Below are 6297 nucleotides of genomic sequence, written 5' to 3' on the forward strand. Positions count from 1 at the left end.
TTCCTCCTTTCGTGTCAATGTATGAGCTATTAGTGAGGATACATTTATCCCTTTCTCTACAAATTACCTCAATATGTACATACATAAGTTTCTTTGTGAAGTTCACTTCTTATTTTTAAATTCGCATTGTCTGTTCGACGACAAGAATGCTGGTGCATACAAGAGTGCATATGCAACAATCAGTACAGTACTACACTACAGCACGGCAACTGGTCTTCTTATCCACCACAGTTGAGCAGTGTGGCACACTTTATAACCATACATGTGTTGCCGAGTGCTTTCTTTCATTGTGATTTTATGTGCACAGGGCTTCATCAGAGAAGAGTATCAGGGTCTTTATTATTTACAAGACAATTTTTTGAGGTATTGCTCCTTCCCACTATTATTCAGGGCGTAAGGAAAAATGTATTACACGAGACATCCTTGTGTTTCCAGCATACCAAAAGGTGAATCACATGTATATGCAAGTCATATGGAAAGCACGCCCTGTAAAATTGCAGTGCTCATTTTCCCCATTGTAAACGCGCTTTGCTTAATTGTTTGGTTACTTTCACATCAAAATTTCGGAGCTCCGTCAAGTGCTCAGAACCGTCTCAAATTTGAGACGTGAATGACTGTTTTTGCCATGAATTTACAGTAGCTGCGGGGGGGGGGGGGGGGGGGGAGGGGACCAATGTATCTATGTTCACACTGTCCATGTTGTTTCAGTTATGTTTGTGATTCATGTCCCTTTCATTGTGTCTTTTACTTAGCGTTATTATAACTCGATGTCTTTGACTTGCAGCATAGATCTTACTGTTCTGTAGGTTGGAAATTGTTTTTCTTTCCAGTTCCAAATTTTGTACCTGAGCACTCTTATAATTCTCCTAAAAATAAAGGTAAAATTGAACTCTTCTACACTATGTCGACTCCTGCTTACTCATCAAATATGGGATGCCTAGGAAACCTGCTATCTCGGATCGCTACGCAACAATTCAAGCAAATCGTATTAGTGAATTTTATTGCAAAAGGTAATCGTAGAATACTTAACTTTGTGTCAAACAGATGTGTCACAAGCGAAGCGCGACAGACAAAATAAACAATGTTCTTTGGTATATATAATTCGTAAGGCGCTGGTCTTGAAGTGCGTAATCTCGATGCTTCTGTAGAAGTGGGCCACAACCAGTCGGCGAGACGCTTATGTCCTCTTCGCATAGAGGTCGCGTTGTCATTCTGGAGAGGGGTCGGTCAGTGTGCAGTGGCGACATCTTCTTCACAGCCCTCTCTACTCTCACGTTTCCTACTGGCTTGCTGGCACTTGGCTTTGCGCCCTAACATACTACAATTCAACATCATTTGTCATGTAAATGTACCAGTAGCAGTTTTTTGTTTTACTTAAGTACTATGAGCACTAGTATGTTTGTATTGTGATTTTGTTCTTTAATCTTGTGCTTCGATCTGTAGCGTTATTTTCTTCTTACTATTTTTTGGTCTTAGTATTATCTACACAAACACTGTCTCTGATGTTAGTTTTCTTTACATTTTCCTACTGGAAGTCCTTCTTCAGGTGCGATGTGTATACAAACATTTTTCGAGTAAATAGCTCCCATTGTGCGGTATTTGTGCAATACAAAAGGGGCCAGCATACATTAATTGCCATTTCTTTTTTTCCTTTGTAACAATGATGGTTTATAGTGTTTCTTTAGCAATACACTTACCCACCAGAGAACTGATTAACCCCACATCGCTGCTTGTCATAATGAATCTTTCACACCTTGGCACTTTCTATTAAAGATATTAATACTTGCCTTACCTCTTCCTCCCAAGGAATACTGGAGGCAGTGTATCCCACTTGTTCTTTTCCAAGTGTTTGTGCATTACATCTGATGATGAATTATACAATGGAATGTTGTCAATGATTTTCTCAAAAACGCTAAGAAACTACTCCCATTTAATCTGTTTGTTGGTTGCGTGCATTCTCATGAATCTACTGAATTTGCGAAAAATTCTCGAGATAGGGTTGGACTGTGGACTAAATTTTGGGATTAAAATTTCCTCAACTTACTGGTGCCTCAAAAACTCCATCCATGTCTTGCTGGTAACATTTGATGTGATATCTGACAGCATAACCACAGGTTAACCGCCCCTTGGGGTAGTAATCACTTGCAATGCACTTTATTGTGGATGCAGCAGCAGCAGATTTTGTAGCCAATAATTTAACAAATTAGAAAATACATTATATCATTCAACTATTTCACTTTTCTCTGTGCAGGTGGCAGGAATCCAGTTATGTCAATACATAATAGATCGAATGGGTTTCTTGGGATGATTGGATGTAGCATTTTTTACAGTTCTGATTTGATGGCTTAGCCTTCTGACAACTGATGCAGGTTTTTAATTGTTGCAATGTATGCCAAAACATGTTTGGGAAGTAACACCAAACACTAATTTTCTGCAGCATTTACGAGCACCCTAGTGTCCCCAGGTGTCATGTGTGTTGTGGGGCGGCGAATAATTTGTAAAAATATAAATTGCTGTATAAATGCTTGCAAGTTGAATCAGTTTCAGGCTTTTAGAATGTTGTTAATGCTGTCTTTCGCTGTTCTCAACACTGGCTCTCTATTTACTTTTTAGCACCCAGAAAGTGTTTTAACAAAACGTGAAGCCTGTAATTAGAGTTCCTAGTGCCCACTTCATCTGAGAATACCATTATAGCTGCAGCTTATAGCTCTGAGGAATTAGGAGATTGTCCGGGATTTCTAATAAAAAACGATTTTCCAAAATAGTTGAGTATATTCTGAAATTCACTGATAAAAAACACAAGTATCCCTACAACCTAACTAACAGAGCAGTTCAGAGTCTAATGCGCTGATGCAACTATAAATGTCCGAATTAAATGTTAAAAAGAATGCTCGCCATAATTTGATGAAATATTTCATCAAACGCCACGCTAAATATTTGGTAGAATGACTGTCCCGCGACGGCACGTGAAAATACGACAATACGCAAACTGAAGCTAGTTAATGAAAATCATCCCAGAATTAACACTATACGGCATCCGAGGCTGGTTGTAGCAATGATACCGACGCGACTCCCGACACAGATGCCGTGCTATTCAGCGTCTGGAGAGAACTGGGGCCTTGCTTCCTCGCGCAGCGTTCTTATATATAAAGCCGCGGTGCGGACGGCTAAGGGAACGCCTGATCAAATCGGCTCTCCCGACTAGCCGCTGGGCTAGTAACGCACCACTTCAAGTTACATAATAATTTATAGCTTCTTTTGCTGATGGCCGATGAAGCTCTTAATTTAAACGTGCATTCTTGCTTTCTGCGCTGTTGTTTACCTGCATAATTCTGTTTGGAACAACATTACTGTCATTTGGATACCTAAGAAGGAGAAGTTAGATATAAAAATAGGAGGTATTGGGACGAAGGTGTAGCTTACAGTAATGAGGGTATTAAATAGGTTGGAGGTCCGCTATGACTATGAAGATGTCAAATTATTCGCCGCCCCACATATGGTGCATCGGCCAACGCCGCTTTTATCGGGTGTCGGCAGTTCTTGCGGTTTGATCCTTTGCTGCCCTTTAACATTAATGATGCCATGCGTTGGTCAGCTGATGTTGAAAAGGTAATTCAGGAAACCCCTACACACTGTGAGAATGTAGAGGGTACATAGTGTGGCAGCTGTGCAGTCCCAGCTAGGACAGGAGATAAGTGAGAATGTAGAGGGTGCATCGGTGGTTCAGTGGTAGAATGCTCGCCTGCCACGCGGGCGGCCCGGGTTCATTTCCCGGCCGATGCACCATATGTGGGGCGGCGGTTTGAAAAATGAGTTGTTTAACTGTTGCAGTACAAATGTTTGAATGTTGAATCAGTTTCTGGCTTTTAGAATGTTGTTAATGCTGTCTTTCGCCATTCTCAACACTGGCTCTCTAATTACACTTTAGCAACCAGAAAGTGATTTAACCAAACGTGAAGCCTGTAATTAGAATTCCTAGTGCCCACTTCATCTGAGAATACAATTATAGCTGCAGCTTATAGGTCTGAGGAATTAGGAGATTGTCCGGGATTTATAATCAAAAACGATATTCCAAAATAGTTGAGTATATTCTGAAAGTCCCTGATGAAAAACACAAGTATCCATACAACCTAACAGAGCAGTTCAGAGTCTAATGCGCTGATGCAACTATAAATGTCCGAATTAAATGTTGAAATGAATGCTCGCCATAATTTGATGAGAATAGTTCATCAAACGCCACGCTAAATAATTGGTAGAATGTCTGTCCCGCGACGGCACGTGAAAATACGACAATACGCAAACTGAAGCTAGATAATGAAAATCATCCCAGAATTAACCCTTCACTTGAAATGATTTCATGGTTCCGCGTATCTCTAGTAACTTAATACGGCACCCGAGGCTGTTTGTAGCAGTGATACCGATGCGACGCGACTCCCGACACAGATGGTGTGTTATTCAGGGTCTGGAGAGAACTGGGGCCTTGCTTCCTCGCGCAGCGTTCTTATATATAAAGCCGCGGTGCGGACGGCTAAGGGAACGCCTGATCAAATCGGCTCTCCCGACTAGCCGCTGGGCTAGTAATGCACAACTTCAAGTTACATAATAATTTATAGCTTCTTTTGCTGATGGCCGATGAAGCTCTTAATTTAAACGTGCATTCAGCACGCAGGTAAGTATTGATAATAAAATTTTGACGTGGCTAAGTTAAATATTTTGGGCGAGAGAATTAATTTAATTACACTGCACGCAGTAGATGAGCTCTGAACTGGCCCTTTTGAGATCCGCTATCGCTATAATTTTATAGGTATTCAAAAGAAACTTTTCACATCTTCATAGTCATAGCGGACCTCCAACCTATTTAAATCTAAACATCCTAGCCTTATTTATTAGCCTATATATATATACAGTTCCAATTTTATTGGAAATGGTCCACCAACAGTAATTTAAAAAGATATAAAAGTTCGTTTACAAGCAGGATCTGAAGTGGTAGTGAAACCTAGTGTATGCATTAGAGCTAACTAAGAAATAGTAAAAGAGATTGCTTAGTGCTAGGAAAAATATGCAGATAAGTTGTAAGGATAAACTCACCTGGTGTAGCAAGGAAAGGCACTGTAATAGAATTGAGCAGTGTTTGTGGTTGAGATGTGAAGGACACGTCCCTGAAGTATTTATAAGGTTGGAGCTGGCCATTATTTTAGTGTAGTGTGTGACAGGATACACCTACACGTATTGAGGTTATGAGTTGGAGGCGTGAATGCGACCATAGGTACCCTTATGTTAGTTGAGACAGAGCAGCTCATGGTGTCCTATAGGTTTAAGGAATTTAGCATTACGCTCGTCCATAATTACTTGATGCACTTTAGTGGTAGGTCTGAGAGAGACTACCTGAGGTTTCAGCGTCCGATCGAGTGGAAATGGATTGCCACGTGAGCAAACTAATCAGCTGCAATACACTATGAATATGAAATAAATGTGCTATCCTATGCTTTAAATGTTAATACAGTGAGTGTTAAATAAGTTCATACACTAGCAAAGTAAATAAGTAACATAATGGCAGATGTGAAACATTAATTTTAGCTCAGCATAAATACACTTCAAAGTAAGTAAGTACCTAATTGCAGATGTGGAACTAACACAACAGCAGAGGACCAATAAGTGGATTTTGTAGTCAACTAAACGTAGTGTGTTTTGAACACTCAGAACTGTACTATTACCAAAAGTTACTCACATGTACAAAGAAGCTGAGCAAACAACCACTAATCAAATATACTCATACTATCTCTAAGAATAAGGTAATCAAAGATGAGTCAGTTAAGTAAATAAAATGCAGATTTGTCAGGAATGTACCGAGCATTGGTTCAGTGTTCTGGCCCAGAAATAATAAATTGATGTTAAATAGGATTCATGATTGTATGCCTTGAGCATAGATTTTCTCTAGTACGTGACTAAAGGCGTTTTGAGCCATTTGTTTACCGATTTTATGACAATTAAGTAACCACGAGAGTAAAATTGAAAAAGTTCTGTTAACTTTGTTCCAGCAAAATATTGAAGGATAAAATGTATATATCCCCATTTCATTGTGACCCACCCTTAGATGTTAAGTGAACAGAGTCTGAGGCACTCTTTTTGTTTGTTCTACAGGACAAACCAGATAATGGCAGCCTGGTAGCTGCGTGAAAGCGTGGAGTGACTTGGACACAACTCACAGTGACCCCTCCCCTTCTTCCCATGTAATTTAGAAAGAACGTGAAGGGCGCACATCATAGCAACTTCCCCTCCTCTACCCTTGTGAATGGA

The 6297-nt window shown here is 40.1% G+C and overlaps 1 non-coding gene across 1 annotated transcript; it reads left to right on the forward strand.

Moving 5' to 3' along the window:
- Positions 1-3712: 3712 nt before the first annotated feature.
- Trnag-gcc lies at positions 3713-3783 on the forward strand. The gene has a single exon. It is a non-coding gene; the product is annotated as a tRNA-Gly (tRNA).
- Positions 3784-6297: the final 2514 nt, after the last annotated feature.

This window comes from Schistocerca piceifrons, chromosome 3 (genome assembly GCF_021461385.2).
Source record: "Schistocerca piceifrons isolate TAMUIC-IGC-003096 chromosome 3, iqSchPice1.1, whole genome shotgun sequence".
In the NCBI taxonomy this organism is placed as follows: domain Eukaryota; kingdom Metazoa; phylum Arthropoda; class Insecta; order Orthoptera; family Acrididae; genus Schistocerca; species Schistocerca piceifrons.